Source organism: Haemaphysalis longicornis, unplaced genomic scaffold (assembly GCF_048455015.1).
Source record: "Haemaphysalis longicornis isolate Haplotype H1 unplaced genomic scaffold, Haemaphysalis longicornis Haplotype H1 scaffold_2, whole genome shotgun sequence".
NCBI lineage: Eukaryota > Metazoa > Arthropoda > Arachnida > Ixodida > Ixodidae > Haemaphysalis > Haemaphysalis longicornis.
In genome coordinates, this window is record NW_027526295.1 from 251,909,793 (window position 1) to 251,930,835 (window position 21,043).

Genomic DNA, 21,043 nt, shown 5'->3' on the forward strand with positions numbered 1-21,043 from the left:
CCTTAGAGACACCCCACCAACGCGTTTCACCGCAATGCACAAAACTGTGCCTACATTCCAGCCACGTAGCAATCGCGACATGTTCCGTCAAAATATTTTCGACAGATTTTCTCCAAGAGCAGAATTCACCTGCTCCAGGCGAAACCAAGGCACCACGGACTACGCCCCCCCCCCCCCCCCCCCCTCTCTCTCTCTCTCTCTCTCTCTCTCTCTCTCTCTCTCTCTCTCTCTCTCTCTCTCTCTCTCTCTCTCTCTCTCTCTCTCTCTCTCTCTCTCTCTCTCTCTCTCTCGCTCTCTCGCTCGCTCGCTCTCTCTCGTCATGCTATTCCAGATCAGAAAGCTAAGTACAACTAGCCTAAACCTTTGAACCCACTGTAGAAACGCTGACATCCCACCAAAGGCAATTACTCGCAGCTTATTATGCAAAACCGTACGAAGAAAGAGGAGCAAAGTTGGCCTCGGAATGCGGGAGTCCTTCTTCGTTTTACGGCTCAGAGGAGAGCTAAGTTGAGCGGGAGGCCGTTTGGCTGCCCGTCAAGCGCCAAAGGCTTGACCAACCCGCCACGCGTAGTTAAAAGTAATCGGCATGCGCTCCCGGCGCACCTGCGGTGGCCTCGTATACGCGCCGCGAAGCCGTTCGAGACGTGGCGCTACGCGATGGGGGTCGACTTCGGCGCGTGACCCGCACAGCCGTCGGCGAAGCCGCTACGGTAACGCCGGCGTCCTCAAGCGCTGCATGGCCGTGCGCAGCGCTCGACGTTTAGAGGGAACCTCGCGCGGCCACTTTGAAACGCATTACCTTGCCACACACATTTATGCGCTGCCCGCAGAGTGTTTCACGTGTACACAAATGCACACCTTTGCGCCACGCTTTCCTGTTTTTAGGGCAGCGCTAAACGTCGCCGATTGAGAGGGAAAGAAGAGAATGAGGAACACCTTTGAAAAGGGAGAGTGAGGCGCAGCGTGGAAAACGCGGCGCGTAATTTTCTCCCAAGTCAGGCCTGGTCTCGAAACCTTAGTAGCGCGGCCCTCTACGCTGTTAACGCGCTCTAACGCGCGTAATGACGCCGCCATCGGCGCGCGCGGAACCGCAATCGGCTTGCCTGCGTGCGCCCTTTATTTTTTATTTCTTCCGCCGCATTGTTTCGTCACCGCGGCGTACACGCCGCTACCAAGGTAGGCATTAAGTCCAATTCCATGAGCACGAACCGTACTGCATACAGAGACCGGGTCATACTGACGCCGGGATGGAATGTCTGCATCGCTTATGCCGCGATGCCGACGCATGCCTGAATAGAGAGTTTCACGTGGCAATGCCCAGATGCGGACGCAGACGTTTAACGTGTGCGTTGTGGGTGAGCGGGTACGTGCACTGCGGCGAATGACGACCCGTCACATTTCAATACGATGGTCAAAATCTCCCGTCCAGTCGAAGACGGCTTTGACGGTCGACGTCAGATCTATGATGACTGTTTTATCATTGATTACTGCTGTAACTCCGCTGATGAAAGATAAACTTTACTGGTTGATGAAGCTAACCAGTTATTTTTCACGTATTGAAGATGATTTACCGGCTGTGCTGGCTGTAGCCGCGAAATCTGCATGAGATATATGTCAAAGTTAGTAAACAACGCTGGAGAGATCGCCGGCTTTCTTTGCAGAACTTATGAGGTAGCTTTTTTTGAATACCTTTGGCAGCAAAATTCGTAATCCAGTCCATGCTCACCCCGTACCCTTCCCTAGCCCTTCCTCTCTCCTCCTCTATCTCTTTCTCAGACTGACTTCCGTGCATGTGCGTTGCGCGTTGCGGATGGAGCGATCGAGAGAGAGAGAGAGAGAGAGAGAGAGAGAGAGAGAGAGAGAGAGAGAGAGAGAGAGAGAGAGAGAGGGGGGGGGGGAGAGGGAGGGAGGGAAAGAGAGAAAGGGCACTTTATCCTGCGGTACCCCAGTGCCCATTTGGGAGGCTTCGTACTTAGACATCAAAAACTTAAGCCTTAGTGGTCAAAAAGGGCCTCCCACAGAGCTATTTCATCTTCTAATTTTCTAAAGAATATATGTACTACTGTTGTTCTGAGCGTATTGTTGCCCCAAAGACTCCTTCCAGGCCTAATAAGAAGCCGGAGTATAGTCTCGTGTACCGTTCAAAAGATAAGTAGTAGAGTGATCGCGACAGGATCATTTTATTCTTCGATGATAATGATTACAATAAGGTTTTAGATGCAGAGCATCTCATTCACTCGCCTTGTCCCTCCGGCGTCGTCGTCGTCGGCGTTGTCCGCCCCTCCCCCATTCTCCTCGCCGCGCCAGCTGCGCTCTCCGCCGCTCACTACCTCTCCTCTCCGATAGCGAACACTCTCTCACGAGGGGCATTGGATTGGATTCGATTGGATTGGCTTGGATTGGCTTAGCTTAGTTTGGCTTGGCTTGGATTGGATTTGGATTGGATTGGATTAAAGTGGATTGTGTTGGATTGTGTTGCGTCATAGCCGCGGCAGACGCGCTGGGGCCGGCGCATGTGCAGTACTCTCTCTTCCGCGGTTTCCTCTCCTTCGGGCGCGCTGCGCATATAACCGGTGTGCCGTTCTCCGGCGAAGCAACATCCATGCTTGGCTCAAGCACCTAGAGTCCACGCCGCTTTACAAGTGCGCCAATGTCGTCATCGACTGGGACCGGCTTACGCAGTCCCCTCAACGTTATGCGCGCTATAAAACGCGGTCCCTTCGCCGCTCCGCCTATGCGTCGCATCTACACAGGGGTTCCCGCGAGGGGAGGTGGGAGTTTTTTTTTTAGATTCGCGTTAACTTCTTGTTTTCTTTTTTCCGCACGGGAAACCCTTCGCTTGCCCCAACACGCAGTGACGACAGTCAGTGACATGATCGTTACTGCGACACTGCGAAGGCCCTTATTAACCTGCGGCTGAACCATTCGCTTTACGAGTGTAAATAGTTTAAATAAGTTCTTAGCCCACCTGTCGCGTGAGACCGTCTACTAGGACAGCATTTACCCGCACCCCGGTAGTACGACACCCCGGTCATACGCCGCTTTCTCGCGGTTCCTTGAAAGTCGTATTATCGGGGTTCCTCTGCATGTATAACAAAAGAACGGAGGAAGGAGCAGGCAGCTGCAGATGGAGGAGGGCGAGTGACACCGCGCGCTTTGTCCTCCAGGTTGGTTAGTGCTGGAGCGAGTAGAGAGGTGAGAAAGGATTCTCCTAGCTAGCCGAGCAGGTTGTGCGCATGTCTGTCGCATATAACGATGATGCACTGTCTTTACCGATAAAAGGAAGGCATCATTTATAGGCTGTTAGGGGGAAAAAAAAAGGGTCCGGTACAAGAAGGGGGATCCTTTGGAGCAATCAGCTCGGGTCAGCCGAAGAGAGAGAGACAAAGACCGAGAAAATAAACGTTTATTGATAGCAAGAGAAGGGCTTGTATTGAAGCTTTAAGGAGGCGTCCTGAACCCAAGATGCCTTGGGCGCGGGAGGCATCGACAGCCCCTTGGGCCAGTAGAAGCTGGTCGTCCGGGCAGGTGTTCGCCAGGGTTCTCTCCAAACGTTCGGTAGGGGAAAAGTGCAGGTTGGGGTGAATGCATAAACCAGTGGAAGTTTAATATGATGTGATTCGCTGTTAGCTTACAACAGCGTGTTCCGCCTCACACAACCCTCGCCATACCATTTTCCTAATTTATGTCATTTTCTGTTACGTTGTAGAAAAATCAACGCGTCTCACTGCACTTCAAACACTCGCATCGTCCGTCATTTAATAGAAATAACAGCTGCAGAGCTGCGCACTCCGGGACGCGGTTTGGGGTGTTAACTCGAAGCTGAGCGTTCCGCTCGTCTCTTGTTCCCATAATTCACGACCATGTGCCGCTTATGAAAAAGGATGTCGCAAGGGCATAATATCTCTGGCACGCCGCCTTGTTTTCACTCTTTGTTAAGCAGACTCCAGGCGTCGCCCAGCGAATGCCCGCTTGTGTTTCATCTCCCCTTAAAGGGAGTAAGTAGCCCGAAGCGAACACACTATTAAAGAGACCATTACGTCCGCGCGTATGTATGCATTTGTGCAAAGGGAAAGAGATAAGCCGCGCACTTCCAACATAATTGCAGCGGTGAAACATTTCCTTGTCAGCCGAGGGCGCAGCAGAGGTGAGGCGTGTAATACAAGACGTGCGTGCTGCCACAGCATAAAAAAAGGATGTGACCACTTTAATCCACTTTCCTTCGTGAGACAAAAAGGCACGCAACAAGAAGATGTCACCAAACCACTAACTAGACGTAACCACTGTAGACTAGCCAGTAGCTGGAAGGGGAAAGCCGTGGGTGGCAGTGAAGCCAGTAAGCCTCCTTGTCCGCGTGGTGTGCGCGTCTGGTCGAGAAATACGTCTCAGAAGCACCCCGAGCGCGTGTGACGTAACCGTTCGGCGGCCCAATTACCCTGTCCTGTGGGGCGCTTTGGTGAGCGAGCGAGACCAAGGTTGCCGCCCTCCCGTCGCGTCAACGCTCTGCCCTGGCCGCGTGGCAGTTTTGTAAGAGGAAAAAAGGAGACCACCAGATCCTTCGGGCGGATTCATAGGGCGGTTCGCGCGCGGCTATTACGCGACCACGCGTGCGGCCCCCAAAACCGTGGACGCTTTTTTCCCCGCTCACTGTGCGCTAGAATCGGAGAAGGACAAAGCCCCGTGCCAACTGGAAGCGCCTTGGTCGCGCTGTCCCGGACGACACATTGTATGCCTTCAGACAAAGACGCTCAGCTTGTGGCCTCGCTCACTGCCGTCGTGCCGGTCACCTACCGCACAGCTTTCGGACACCAATTAGCGCATTCAAAACTGCCTCCTCGACTCTTCAAAGGAGTTGAATCAAAGCACGATTTTAGGGCCCGAGCCAGTGGGCAAGTAAAGTTTACAAAAGGAAACCCTCAATGATTTCAAGCAGGGGAGTCTCAGTCCCGCTCGCTGTATACTACCCTCAATGAATGGACGCGAATGAACAGAAGTGTGGCATATGCAATAGACCTGGCGGTAGAGAGAAGTAATGTGCTGTCGCGCATTTGTGAGCTGACGCCTTCATCATTCAAATGAAATGCTGCGTGCATTCTGGCAATTCACACACGCTCAAGCACACACAAAAACACACGCACGCGCGCACACACACACACACACACACACACGCACACACGCACACACACGCACACACACACACACACACACACACACACACACGCACACAACGGAATTCACGTTGGGCCTTTGAGTTGAACATTCCTACCCGCAGCCACTTGCGTGCGCATGTATGTGTGGCATTCTTCATTGGATCTGTCTACCCTTCTAGCTACTGTCTTCTGTCTTCTGCCTACTCTTCTGTCTACCCTTTTCTAACTATAAACGTCACGTCAAATCCAGCGCAGCAGACTTAGAATGAGACAACAAATGCTTAAAATAGGCATGCTTCGTGAAACGCGGCCGCGCGCACACACGACGACGAGACAGGCCCGAGAAATCGTCGCCGCCACATCCGCGCAGCGCTGCTCTCAGAGGCACAAGTTGCTGCGGTTCAGAATCGCACTCGGCAGGCTCTTTCTCCCTGGACGCTCCCTCTCTTGCAATTCATGAGGTGCCCTCCCTATCCTCTTCGTCGGCCGACGCAGACGCAACGCGCGCACAAAGACACATATACGGTTTGTATGCGCTGCAACCGCTAGCAGTACGGGGGCTGTCGGGCTACTTGGCGTGGCCGCTGAAAGTAGGCTAGACGGTCTGCCAGGCTGGCGCGCAATCAAGCCCGTACGTGCCCGCATTACCTGCTAGCGCTGCGCCGTGGCGTAATCCGGCGGGATGCGCCGCGTCCGACGCCCTTCCGTCTCGCGTGACGACAATTCCGACAGGGCTGCATGCCCGGGCCGGCGTGTGCCGCGTCGGAACGCCAATGCAAGCGACCGCGCTGTCACTTGTGGCTTTCAGCTTGCGGCGCGACAACCGTGTGGCGCGCAGAAGCAGCAATCTTGACCCATCGCTGACCTTTTCAGGCGGCGGACGCTATTCGGCAATTTGCTTGACGCAGCGCGCTCGGAAGCGCCAGAGCGCAATGCCTCCGACGCTGCGCAACCGCCCGCGCCGCCTTCAATGGAGGAGACCGTTTTGCAAGTGAGTTAGGCAGAAGCGGAACGCAACAAAGGCGCGCTTGTCGTCGCGTTTGTGCGACGAAAGAGCGCGTGTACAGAGATTAGGCGCAGCGGTGGAAGCGGAGGTTACGCTCATTCAGGCACGGGTGGTAGCACTGCGCCGATAAACGAGTCAGGGCTGTGACCTGTCGCGTTTCCACACAAAGGCTCGAGAGTTTCGCGAAGCCGGCAGGTAAGCGGATGAAAAGAACTGGGAATCTCGTATAAGAGATGCGAAAGAAGCGTTCCCCTTGACCTGATGCAGTAGAGAAGCCATTTTGTGGGCCTCTTAGAGGAGGGAAATTTCGCCCGTACGCGTTTATGAGCGCGAGGACAGGCACCGAAACTCAGTGTCGCTTACCTGCATGGTCCTATGCACGCAAGCATGCATGCACACTTAAAACTTAAATCACCGCATAAACTCTATCTGTTTGCTGAGGTTCACAATTGTGCAGAGCGGTTAAAAGCCATGAACCATGAACCACAAACCATTAACCAAAAGCCATGAACCATGAGCCATTAAAAGTCATGAACAATTTTCAACTAGCTCGGCTTTCCACTCTGCTTCGGTTAGAAGCCTTTTCAATTTCATTTTATTTGAGTCTGCTCCGGTAGCGCAGTGGCTAAGGCGTTGTGCTGCTGATCCCAGTGATGTGGGTCCGATTCCGGCCACGGTGGCCGCGTTTTTGGTGGAAGCGAGAAGCGAAAACTCCCGTGAGTCGAGATTTCGGTGCATGTTAAAGATCCCCAGGTGGTCGATATTAATCTGCCGCGCCTCATAGCCTATGTGTCACTTCGGCGCGTTAAAGTTCCAAAATGTTAGATTGTTGAACTCATCTTATTTTCAGTTTGATTTACGATGAAAAAGGACCTCTAGCTACCTTAATTAGCGCCTCTTGTCCGAAAACATCAAATCTTTCATTGGTACTTCAGTAAAAATGCTGTTGGGCTAGTTGGTTCATTGCTTAAGGAAAAACGAGCGCTACAAACGAGGACAGAACCGAGGACGAGTGCATCTGTCTCGTCGTTCTTCGTTTTTTTCTGTCACCGTTTGTAGCGCTCGATTTTCCTTTCATTGGTAATTTTCCTGCAGCTTTCCTTCGCTCATATGCGGCTGCTATATCTGCATAAGGCTATGTTCAGACTACCGACGCAGAAGCCATATCGAGATCTATGGACGTAAAATAACGGCGTTTCACGCAGTTCGATTGGCTGAGACGTGAAATGACGTCATTCTTTCGCGCGTAACGGAGCATGCGCGTAACGGAGCTTAAAAAAAAAGAGGGAAAAGAAACGATACTTAAATGAAAAAATTCCCCCGCATTTCCCCGAGGGGGAGAATGTGAAAGTGCGAATGCACGGTTGTCGGCCCGCTTGCGGCGCTTGCGCTCGGCCCCCGCAGCCCACCGCCTCGCCGCCTTCTTTTCCATCTCTTCCATCGGGTTTGTAGTATCACGTGTACACCACGCAGTTATCAAGCCGCTATAACGCCGCTGAGTCGCCAACGCACGCCGCTGACGACGTAGTTTGAATGCGTTAAAGATATAAGGCGCGTTACTCACACTGATATCAGCGTGGCGTCCGTGGCTTAGTCGGTAGCGCGTCGCGCTGCGGCCGCAAAGTCCTCGGATCGAAACCTGGCGCCGGATGCTGTTTCTTTTTTAAATATAGAGGAGCACTGCGGACGCCGCCGCCGCCGCCGCCGGCGGTGGATGGTTTGGGGTCGCTTATAAAGTGCATTCGCACTTAAAAAAAGGAGAAAAGAACAAGAGCGTTGCTATTTATCTGACCAGGCCGTTATTTCTCGGTGTAACGACTTCTGTATTAACTTTTCTACGTTTATGGCCAAGCTAGACGCGCTTCTGGACGCGCACCCACTCAATTTTTCTTTTCGCGGCAGAGCTGATAACTTAACAACCCGGGGATTCGAGCTAGTTCGTAATCTATCACAAGACTTTCAAGCGCCAAATATTTAGACAAGGGACGTAAAGAACAGAGACATGCGCTGCTTCCAACTTAAATTTTATTTTCAAAACGACATATATATCTGGAACAGGGCTATGAAAGTCTTATCGCAGCTGATCTGTTTTTACCCCATTCGTTGGCGCCAATGCAGGCCATGCTGGGACCAGCGCGAGTCTATACGGTGACTGGCTGCTGTTGCGACTGCTGAGTAGTTGTCGCTCTCCTTCGAGCGTCGCGCGGCCCAGTATGTGTGTCGCGGCGATTAATTAGTTCGGAAAAGCAAACGAAGGAGAAATGGGGTCGCGCCCGTTATCGCACGCAGCCGCTCGCCCTCGCGTAGCGAAAGTGGCGCGGCTTCGTGGGGGTGCGTTAATGTGGTCAGCCCGGGGGGCGACGCCTCGTTTTCTCCCTTTAACGACCAGCGGCAACGTCGGCGCCCCGTTTCGAGCGGGAAAGCAAGAAAATACAGCCATTTGCAAATGAATGTAAGCTCTCAACGCAGCTGCGGACATTCGAATCGATGTGAACTTCTCTCTCTCTCTCTCTCTCTCTCTCTCTCTCTCTCTCTCTCTCTCTCTCTCTCTCTCTCTCTCTCTCTCTCTCTCTCTCTCTCCTCTCTCTCTCTCTCCTCTCTCTCTCTCTCTCTCTCTCTCTCTCTCTCTCTCTCTCTCTCTCTCTGTGCGCGTTCGTGTGTGTGCGCGCGTAGTTTCACAAACGTGGTACTACGCACGAACATGGCACTCGTGTACAAGCTGTAGGTATATACGAGGTGAGGTGATTTGTTAGAAGCGAGCAGAATTGCCAAGTGGCAAGGGGGAGGGGGTGGATGCTGTGCTTTTTGTAATTTATATACTGAACAAATGATGAAAGGCTGCGGAAGCTATGTGCTGGTAATATACTCCTACACAAATGAATTGCAATTAGCCCCCTCGATGATATTGAAAACGGCGACAAAATACATATCCGAAGGGCCCCAAAGAAATTAGCGTGCCGATTCTTGTGACCTCCGGCGAGCGCCCACGTGAGCTCGCATCAGGTAGTTGCAGCTTGATGTCCGTTGACCATTTATTGTAGAAAAATAATAAGGAATTGTCAATGCGCACGTGGTTCTTGATTACGCTGTGCCATGTTCGAACACAAGGCTCTTCGCACCCGGTAGAGGTTTAAAGGGAAGCTCTGTATGGCCTGGATTTCGTGTATTTTCTTCTCCTGTGCGGAAAGGCCCTCCGGCAAAGCCAACTTTATCCTGTACTTCCAGTATAAAACGGCCGTAACGTTCGTGTAACCAAAGCTTTCACAGAAATAATTACATGAAAGTTGCCCGTACGACGACTCTTACGCCGAGTTTCATTTTCTTGCCATAATTAGGTAGTTCAGAGCGAAGTTACAAAGGTTGTAGAATTCCCTTCTGTCGTCCATAGTCAATACATAAAACATGTTCGTCTGCTGCGATGAAACTATAGTCGTCCCAAGTTTTATCACAAAGTCGCGCCCACTGCAATTGCCAAGGGACGAGAAAAATACATGCGTGTACATTATCTGAACATGAAAACGTACAAAGTGTATTGTATGCAGCTTCTCTGGTAACCCACCTTCAAGAGGGGAATGGCTCCCAATTTTTTGTATGCGTGTTCGGCCTGTCCCAGGTCATAAGCAAGGAAATAAAGGCATGATGTAATGTTGAGCGGCTAGCACACGCATCTGAATGAAATCCATTAGATATCGTTCCAACCTTATCAAAAGCTTTGGCGCTGCGTGCGGCGCCAAATGTGAGACGACGCGTACGGCCCACAGAACACGTATTAAATGTTTAGAGTAGCCAGCTTCTCGTTGCAACATATAAAAATCTGGAAAGCAGAATTCGAGATTTCGTGATGTAGAATAGTGTTCTCCCTTCCACGCGCGGGACATTGATATATATATATATATATATATATATATATATATATATATATATATATATATATATATATATATATATATATATATATATATATATATATATATATATATATATATATATAGACGCGGGCTACATTGCTCGAGGCGGCAACAAGAGTTAATATCAACCGTGATTACGGAAGCATGGATGGGGTATGCAAAATCCAAATTCGGTGTCTCCAGACACCTCGACTACTATATGCCTCTTCATGCTTCGTGATTTCTTTTAAGAGCTAGCTGAGACTGAAAACAAGTCATAGCTCGTGCTGTTGAGCGTTCCTACCAGGGTCGAATTCTCTTCTGTTGAGTGGGGCTGATGCTACTAGGACACACCACGCTTCTACGTACAGACAGTCACTTGATCGTCCAAGCCTCTATTTTTCGCGCTCGCGGCCGGCCATCGAATGGCGAGCAGACAGCGATCTGAGTCGCCCTATACGACTACTCAGGCGTGGAGCTCTGGGCGCGCGCGCAACATCGGGCGCAGCGAGGGGAGAGGAGGAGGATGTGGGGGAAGATTGAGAGGTGATGGGGGGGAGTGGCCACCGCATCGCGCACGAGTCATTTCGCGGACCGGCCGAGTGTATACGGGCTCTCGGTTAAACACAACGCAGTGCTTTCTTCAGTTCTCCCTTCGACAAAGAAAATGCGGCCACACTGCGCGCGAAGCAGGTCATTCGTGAGCCAGGCGTGGCTGCTGCCGCTGGGAGACCGAAAACTCCTTTTGGCACATGGCCGCCGGTCTGCTGCGTGTGCCGTCTCTTTACCACCACGAGGAGACACATCATAGAGTCGGCACGAACTTCGATTGCTGGCCCCAAAGTCTGCGCGCGACATCTCTCATTTGCGTCTTCACTCCTACGTTTTTTAAATATATTTCTTACCCTTTCACCCGAGCTCATGTAAAAAGAGCTCTTCCGCCTGGAATAACGCGATGTGGTCGATTTATTTCATTGATTGATTGTAGGGTTTAACGCGACGAAGCAACGCAGGCGACGAGGCACGCCGTAGTGGAGGTCTCCGGATTAATTTTGACCACCTGGTGATCTTTAACGTGCGCCGAAATCTCGTACACACGGGCGTTCTTGTTTTTCGCCTCCATCAGAAAAGCGGCCGCCGGCCGCGGCCGAGAATCAAACCCACAACCTCGTGCTTAGCAGCGCAACGCCTTAGCCACTGAGCCACCGCGGCGGGTAACGCGATGTGGTATCGAGGGGCCTAGATCTGCTCCCGAGATATCCCCGAATGCATCGGGCTCAACGGGGCTGCACGTTGTGTACCTGCGAGTTTGATCACGACACAATTTTGGGAAGTTAATGGGGAATGAAGTGGCTTATTTATTGGTTAATTTGTGTATACTGGAACGAGCCAGAGATGAGGAATCGCTAAACACGAAAAACACTTAAGGTTGTGGAGGCGTTACCGGAATGCCGCAAGAACCTCTCAGATGGCGGTTAAAAAAAAAAAACACTGCAGTTCATACGCGCAGTTCAAATGCAGAAAAAAAAAGTAGCGATAAACAAACGATATCCACAGTTCTCAAGTTTCTCGTTAGCTCAATAACTCAGAGCGACGGCTGGATGTGGTCTTTCTTTGTACTTTCTTTGTAAACCTCGAGGCCAACAACCGGACTCGTCAGGCGGGCAGAGCGGTAGCGGGTGCCGGTATTTATACAGAGGTGCAGCGTCGATGCTCCTGCAATACAACACTACTCAAGACCACGCACACAAGAGCCAACTCAGGGAAGCGTGGTTCGCCCGACGCAGCCTCTCTGTTATTCTCGCTGGAATCTTAGACGCCAGCGAAGAGACACCGCAGGGAGCGGTCGGTCGGCGCCGCGACGGGGTGCGCGTGCAACCCGCCCTCGTCATGCGCAAAGCAGAGCAACGCCCGAGCGCCCCGAGTGCAGTGCCAGTTCCTGGCGGAGCAATTACGGCCTGGCCATCAGCCCGGCGTGCGCTGGCAGTTCGGGACTCGTCGTGCGCATACCAAACTGCAGAGTCTCGACGCCGCCATTGTTTCGCGTGGGATGTCCACCGGCCCGGCCGGCGCGCCTCAAGCCATGTCACGCGCCTTTGTCGGTATACGAGCCCTGCCGCCCCCCTAGACTGCACGTCAGCGCACGGAAAGTAGTTACGGCAATAAGCAACAGCAAGTCCCTGTGTGTGTTGGTTATTTTTGCGCATACTACAACTGAAGATGCGGCTCGTGGCGCATATAGGTCCACATTCCTTCGTTTTTGGGGCTTGGAAAATTTTTTGCTTGCCGCTAGCGAGGTGCAATGCAGTAAAGCCTGCAGACAGTTCCTTCATAGGGTTTATTGCAGATCTATTTGCATGGGATGACGCTTCATACGATCTACCGCCATAACAAAATCACGAAGGCAGGAAACTCGTTTTGTTATAGGCGATACTTCGCTAAACGCGGAGGATATTCCCTCTCCATACAGTGTAGCGGGGACGGTGAAACACGCTGAGCAGTGCGAGATTTCGAATAAAGCGGTGTTGTGATAGCGGGGGTTTATTGTATACTGAAATCAAGTTCCAACGCAAAGTTAAAGGTCTGTCACTTGATGTTCCCGTTTGGTAAGATAGGTGGGAGAACTAATAGTCCCTCGGTGTTTAAATTCGCCTTCGCAACTGCGCAGTACATACGGGCAGTGCATGCAGGAGGCAGTGCGGAACGACCCGGACTTCTGCGTTTCGCTACGGCTCCCCAGTTTTACGCACAGAACTGCTGCTCCAGCGCCGCAGCGAACGGCTTGTATACACCGCCCGCACTTGGCTCCAAACGGGACCCAGTAATCTCTGGTTCGGCCAAGATGCCAGGAGTGATATGTCTTTCGTTGACGTTGGGGAGAACAAGCGCGCACATCACACGCGGTGATCAGGACGCGTTGTGGGAAACGAGTGCCGCGGGCGGTGACGAGCACTTCGTGCCTCCTCGACCGAATCAAGCGGCTCCCCGAAGAGGCCCACCGCGCCTCAACCTCTCTCTCTTCTGAGGCAGCTAGAGCCCAACGGGGCCGCCGCAGCGCCGAACAGGAAAAGCGCCGATTCGGCCTGCTCGGCCGTGCCGCGGCGTACAGCAGCGGCGGCAACCGCCCATTTGGCGCGACAAGCAATTCGTCACGAACGGGGCTCATTTGACGTCGCTCTCATTCGCACCGGTTGTCTCTCGCAGCGGGGCCTCGACGTTCCGTTTGCCGGACGGAGAACACGGGCGACACGGTGCGGTAGCCGGCGAGACCGCTTGTGACTGCACTTCGGTCAGGAAGCCCACCACCTTCGAGATAAAGACAGGCCTCCAGGCATCCTATTAACCTCCGTCTTTCCTTCTCACCAAGACGTTTTTAACCTATAATCCCCAACTGTATATAGTGTCTGTCGATGCGGGCGACCAGTAATGGTCAAACCGCGTCACCTGCCTTTGTAGCACAGGGTGAAACACAGAAACACAAGAATCTTGATTGTCTCGATACGACAGCAACATCAGCAACAGCAAGAAGAATCAGAAGAAGAAACTCGTCGCTTTCCAACCACTGATGATTGGGTATATGCCATTCACTAAGGAACATTATCATCATCATCATAATAATAATAATAATAATAATCTCGTCGCTTCTGAATGCATACGTTGCGTTATCTCCATCTGTACGCATTTAAGATGTCCCAAGTTACAAACCCCCCCACCTTATACTTCCCCTTCCCCCACTTGACGTAGAGTCTTCCTGCCACAATAAAGGCTACCTCCTCCTCCTCCTTTTTACCTGCGATGCCTATCATGCAAAAGCGGGTGTCTTCTGCACGTCTCCGTTTTCCTGGAACTCTGATCGACCGACGGATGGGGTTAAGTCGCGACAACTCAGCGAAAACCTATCATTAAACGCGATATTTTTAGTACCTGGGAAAAGTCCATCATGAACTTGTACGCAGCGCCGTTCTCCAACTTTGACCTTTACGTGTTGAGGCATTAGAAACATTACTTCGTAGGTTTAACACCCCGCGAACGCTTATTTTTATTAAGCATTTAAAAAAATATATGTCGCGACAAATTTGTTACAAAGGTTATAACGCCGACCAAACCGGGATGCTTTCGTTTCGTTCACGTTCGTTTTTTTCTTCGCCCCGAGGCCAGCCGGAACTTCACTGCTGCAGCGGGATCCGTCAAAATCATTTCGCCCAAAGTACCGGTCATTTTCTTTTCACTCTTTTCCGCAACGTGTACAGCGTTGCTGATCTCCCGTGGGCTCCTCGGGTGTTGCTTCCTCGCATAAGTGCCGCGGAACGGTCAAGCAGCGCATTGCGCGTTTAAGCGCTCAGAGAGCACGTGAAAAGGTGCGACGCTGGGATCAAGATTCTGTTAGGCTCGCTAATTGGAGACAACTGCTGCGGCACACTCAAAGCGAGACAATCACCCGGATCGCTTTAAAATTGTTTCGAGAGTGCAGGGCAGTCGACATTATTGCGTCTGCCGTGGCAGGAAGCTTGCAAAATAGGCGCTTTTGCGCGGCCCTGCGAAAATGTTGCATACTAGTTATCCAGCGCAGAGGTTGTTGAACTGCGGCTCGGGAACCGTGTATCGCTCTTCGTGGTTTTATATGCGCTGCATGCGAAGCCCTTTCAGTATAGCGGCGGCGTTCAATAGGGACGTTCAAAGGAAGAGCGACAGCTAAGCCTAAAGAACGAGGAATTTGCTGCAAGCTTGCAGGAAAGGCTTCGGTCGGTATAGCAAAGAATTTTGGCACATGTTAGCAGATATAATAAACCGTCATTGTAACGACATACCGTTACTCGAAATTTCGCGTTATTACATGTTTCATAGTGCCCACTTCAGTGTAAGTGCACGGACAGCAAATTACCCCTGTTTTCAACAAGATATCACTTATAAAGAAGCAAGTTTTGCGTTTCACGGACCTTGTTATAACGAGGGTTTGCAGTTTGAGACAACGTGTCTCAAGCCGTATCAGAGCTGTTTTGGGAACCAGCACCCTATAGGTTGGGCTGTCTAGCGATCTCTCCCTCGTATTTAAAGTCGATGTACTCACTGCATACTATGAAGATGATTTTGATTTGATTGTGGGGTTTAACACGCTGAAGATATACGCTGAAGATATACACCGTAGAGGAGGGTTCCGGATTATTTTTTACCACCTAACGCGCGCCGAAATCTCGACAGAGGCGTTTTCGCCTTTCTCGATCAGAAAAGCATACTGTGAAGAAATTTTCGTCCCCAGTGCAGTTCGTCCCTCGACATGCACATCCTTTAAGGTGCTCTTCTCTGCAATGAGAGCGGCAAATTTGAAATGGTTTCTGCGATTGTTGCACAACGAAACTCACCGAAGCGTCCTGCAGAGGTTTGTTATCGGACTTCTTCTGCTCCTCGCTTACATTATAAGTTCAATATTTCTTATCACTTTCTTCTGTCCTCCGATGACCAGCGCAGTGTTCTATCGCGAAATAACTGCTATACTTCAGCTCTGAATAAGTGGGCACCAAAGCATACATCGTTAGCACTCACGTTGCGGAGGCGTGATGCTGGAATTATTTTGGAAGTGCAGTCGATCGTAATTGCGGTAACAGCACCTGACTAAGTCTGTTCGGCTGCCAAGAGACGGAACCACGCAGGGCCGACTCGAACTAAAATGTACAGATAATTTATCTGCGACAAAAATGAGAGAATATTCGCGACTCGCTCTCACTATAGATTTTTCGCAATAACAAATACGCGTTAAAAAAATAAGAAGGGATACGCGAAACTTGTTTCCTTCTTGACCGACGCTGGCGACGTTGATATTACGAGCACTCAGCTGCTAGGATGCGTGCATGGCGCCCGCGAAGATGCGCATTCAACTCGTATACACACTCAGTTGCGAAATACGCCTACATGGCAGGAATTGCAAGTGATGTTACGCAGCGTTACAGTTTTAGGGCATTGGAGCGCTTGCGAGGCGGAACGCGTGCCTTTTACGCGGCCTTCCTCGCGGATATTCCCGGTAGCGCTTCTTTTTTTCCGTTTCCGTCTACCCGCCACTCTATCGTCTTTTAAGACAAAAGCGATATTCTGGTTTCCTCAATCCCCTCATACGCATCCGCGTCACATCCCTCCCTGCAGGTATCCTTCCATCAAGCGGAAACTCGCTTATCGCAGCCGTACGAATCCAATCCAAGCGCGTGACCCCCATTTCCCAGAGGCGTGCACTGTTCAGACAGAGCCATGGTCTGCGATGAGTCACGGCGCATGCGCGCGAAGGAGAAACAATCGACGCCCGTAACAAAACTTTGCGGACGACAATGCCGCTGTGCGGGCGGGCCGACTTCCCTGCACGTATTTTCTCTGTTTCCCGATCACGGCGCCGACGGGTGCGGCTCCGCCTGCGGCATGCCGCGTGACTGTTGCGTGACCACGCCGTGAACGCTGGCATTTAAAGAAAAAAAAAACGCCAAGCCGCGCGTGCTTGGTACGTACGCGCTCGAGGGCGCGCTCCCCGCGCGTTCTTTGAAAGGTTCAGGTGTGAGAGTCAATTTCACAGCATACGTCTATGAATGACACCAGCGAAAATTGGAACGCCGCTTCCGGTTATGCCGTTCAAAACAACGTAACGCTTTCGTTTCCTTACTCCATGCCCACAAACAAAACAAAACAAAAACACCACGAAGCATGCAGCCTTCTCTCAAGGTGTTAGAAAGCGTGAGCATCATTTTTCGCTTATACATAGTTGCGTCACCGAGCGATGTTGCCAAAGGATGGCCATTGAGACGCACACTATTCCTTTTGCACTTGCGAAGGATGTGACCTCGATCGTGTCCAAAGAGCCACTAGGAAATGTCACTGTCGGAGTTTATTTCACAAGGTATACGTAGCACGACCCCGAATGATTGATTGATTGATTGATTGAAGCTTTATTCATTATTTTTGCAGAGCAACATACGCAAAAACAGTGTTGGACCCAATAGCCAGAGAATAAAGAATTTATTTCCCCACAATGTCTGGATTATATATAGTTTTCTTGGTGCGTCCCATACAGTACCGGTCCCAGAGACTGGTTTTAGGGGGGGGGGGGGCGAATTTTTTTTTTTTTTGGAGGGGGGGGGCGATTTGATTTTTTTTTTTTTTTTTTTCTCCTTGCGCCAGTTCTGTGGAGGCGGTGACAACAATGCCGGCGTGTGCGCGTATGTGGTGTAACCCGCTTGCGCACAAATCACTTAGCGACACAGTGGTTTTTGACTCCCCGTAGGCGGTGCAACGGCTGACTCGAGCCCGTATTGCTGACGGTCGCAACACGTTTGCGACCTCGCACAAGTGGGATTTAACCTCGCGCAAGTGGAATGCTTCGAAAAAAAAAAATAAGAAGCTGAGTACCTCTTTGGGGGGGGCGATCGCCCCCTTCGCCCCCCCCCCCCCCCCCCCCTTGGGACCGCCACTGGTCCCATAGACGCCGAAAGGCGACAAGTTTGCTTATAAATCAGCAAATACAGCAGTGATAGCTTCTGGTCCTGGTGTCAGAAGTCCCTTTTCCGCACTACCTAGAGTAATGAACGCTGGCTAAAAATTGCCAGGCCCTTCCTATGGGCATTTAAGTATGGGTAGATGTACTTTAATTTACAAATATCATGCATTGATATACAAGTACACGTATAATTCTTGTTTGTCAGAGGTTTTTGACAAACCTGACCCCAATTTGGTCGCATCATTTGGAACGCCAAAAATCTTAGAACCACAGAAGTAGACCTGGCAGTATGCTGTTCGACAATTCTGCTGGGCAGATGGAGGAGCCCCGCAGCTGTTTTTCCTCGAGACCAACCAGTTACTTAAAGAGGCTTCTACGTCAATGGTTCAAGGCCTAGGCTGCAAATAAATATGCATTCAAGCAATCAAGTGTCCAGAAGCAGACATTTGGGTTCTGCCGAATTCAGTTTTCAAGTTTCCCGCGCCGAAGCAGCAGCTGTGGCCCAATATACAGCGGAATAAACGGCCACACCTCTAGTACATGTGTCGCTTTCGGAAATCTTTGTCGACAGGTGCTTACACATTTCGTGTCCTCCGAAACAGAGCGGCCTCGCAGAGGAAAATGCGTTCTACTTTCGCATGCCTGAATTCTGTACGCACAGCCGTTGGCCGTTTCAGTCTTGCTCTGCTGATGAATCTTGATCTGAACCACTCAGGTGGGCACAATCGCGCTTTCACCGACGATGTCGACGTAAATCTTTTTCCTGCGCCACCTGGGATGTGCATTAGTCTCCTCCTTTTACTTTAGTCTCCCATGATTGGTTAGCCATCAAGTGACGCTGCCGTAACCTCATGTCGTCGTTACCTATGTTTACGGTTTTGTTGCCGTCTAAACACCCAGACGCTCGTTACGTGGAGCTCTCAGATGACGACTGCATGAAACAGCGGGTCTCGTTTCTCCCTTAAGTGGCGTTCCTGTGCCGGTATAAAAACGTGACGGTACAGTCAATCGCGTATGAAAGTGGAGAAAACATGTATGCTGGTGGCTATACGTGACCGATTTGCCGAGTATCCCCTTCTCAACCGTTCCAAGTCGACGAAGACGTCGCTGCTTTTTACCTTCACCCACGAAGCGACCTCATCCACGATTAGCGTGAAAAGAAGGGTGTCCAGCGTTATCGCGCTGGCTCGGACGCCAAGCTGGACCTTTCATGGAGCCACGCACTTACTTTGCCAGAAGATAAATAACACTAATGCGCCGGGTGCTCCGAAAACAAGCCGGCTGTTGTGTTGTGCCCTAGTATACACGTACGCAGTGAATGAGGGCGCTCCGAAGCGGAGACGGCTGCTCAGACGGCCTTTCCTGGCGCCGGCGATGTGGTCAGCGATCTATTCTCCCGTGAGCACGGTTGCATCCCGGATACGGAAATTTATTCCGCTCTTGTCTTCGCTCGACATTTTCCTTCTCTTTTCGAGAAAAGCTCGCACGGTGCTGCTGCTGCTGCCAGACGTAAATATGCCCGCGGCGCATGCACGGAGCCGGGAAAAAGCGTCGACACCACCTAGATTAAATGCCTACGCCTATATCTTCTCCCGTATTCACGCAAAGCGAAGGATTATGTGGCTTGCCAAATTAACCTCCTCTTTTTATTTTTAAACAGAAATCACTGATACCAGCGACAGGGTCGTGCGATTGTTCGTTCGGTAACGACCTATTTCGAGCCTTTCTCGTTCTCTGAGGAGTGTACATCTGGCACCTACCTCGCGACGAGCCTCTGGTGCCGTCGCCGCACACGACGAGCGAGGTATGCGGTAACCGGTCAGGCCGCTGCCTGCAGCGCGCTCACCGAGACGCCTGCCAACTTTTTCCTCCCTTTTCGCCAAGAGATCGCTGTCGGCCGCGGAGATTATAGCGTCGCCTGTGCGACGACGATGACAATAATTAAACGACTGACCGCATCGCTACTGAATTTGCGCTGACAGCAACACTCTTTTCGCGGTTCTCGACGCTTAAATCGGACGCGATAGTACCTCCTCCGCAGCCTAACCGAGGCGGAGCGTGTTTCCAGTACGGTAATCCCAATGTATCTTGCGCGAATCGCTTTGTCTGTCTGCTAATTGGCTTGTGCTAATGCTGTCGCTTAAATTGTTTCCCGGTCACGCCCACCTGCTTTCTCTCGAGTGCAATGGATGAAGTAACGCACGCGCTGAATCATGTCCGCGTACACGTCGGACTGCGTTAGCGAGACAGCATAATTGATTCAGTCAGACGAAAGGGGGAACGCTTCGGTACGATTACGAAGCGGCTTCTTCGGCACAAGCTACGCGCCTGTTGTACACGTGTATGTAATGATGATGATGATTATGATGTAATGAAGACTGGAGTCTTAAGACTCACGCCTGTTTTGTTTGCTACTTACAGGTTATCGTGGCCTTCGAGCATATGAATGCTGACCAGAGGAAACGTAATGAGACAATGTATTATTCTTAATGCGTAGGATTATTTGGCTAGCAACCTAGGGTTCTGGATCGTTCGGACTAAATTTTCATTGGTTCTTTCGTGCTGCGCCATTACTTGTGCCACCGACGCGCCCTCCATAGCATTGAGCCTGAAGACGGATAAAAAGTCAGTGCCCTTCCACTCAGTGAAGTAGGGTGACCAGCGTGGCTGGGCGCAGACCAAAGACGTTGACGCTATAGTATACTCCGCCATAACCGCCACCACTCTGCCCACCCTTGTCACTTCAGCTGAGCTTCACGCAGTAGCTCGCAGCGTGCGCGCTGCTGGGAAAGCGATTCCTTTTCGCTCCCTGCGACGAGCCGTTCCCACTTACCAGCTTCGGCAGATGCGAGAGCGTGGCTACGTCATCCGTAAACTGAGCCAATCTCCCTTCCCGTATACTTTAAACTCCTATCATACCTGTTTTCTTCGCGCAGGCGCATAGGGTTGCATGGGAGGAGTTCTTTTGCGTATACGGGACGACCGTATTTTCCTTTAGCGTAGCCGTATAAAACTTCGCGTCAAAATCTTGTAAACTTTTACTACTGGCACGGTTCATGCACGACAACGCTGCTTAGCGCACAGAATAGCCTTGGGCACAGTTAAACGGACCCTGCAACACTTTCCATAAACGCCTTCACTCTTTTCATCGCGTCTGGAAGCACTACAAAAGCTACATTTATCTCTTGCACGGAGCGACACTGCGTTATTTGCTCGTCGCACCAGATACGCCTTCCCCTTCTGCTTTGTTTTTGTGGCTTTATTTATTAAGTTGCTATCGAGAAGCGTTCACTGCTGCAACTGAAGGAATATCGGCCAACAGCCGCTACATGGCCTCAGTGACGTAATTCGGGTCATCGAAGGACGTCAAGACCATGAAAGAGAGAAAAATCTTTTGAGCGAGTTTCCAAGTTATCTGATGGGCATAGAGCAGTCATTTTTGGCTGAGGTACTTTGCGACCCATGATCTAAGTACTGGGTGTGTTGGGCGACCACGTTCTGTAAGCATTTAAGATTAAAAAAAAAAAGT

At 51.2% G+C, this 21,043-nt stretch overlaps 1 protein-coding gene across 2 annotated transcripts in view; it reads left to right on the top strand.

Moving 5' to 3' along the window:
• LOC144170379 (uncharacterized) overlaps positions 1-21,043 on the top strand; it is a 134,589-nt gene that overhangs the window by 85,398 nt on the left and 28,148 nt on the right. The window lies entirely within an intron of this gene.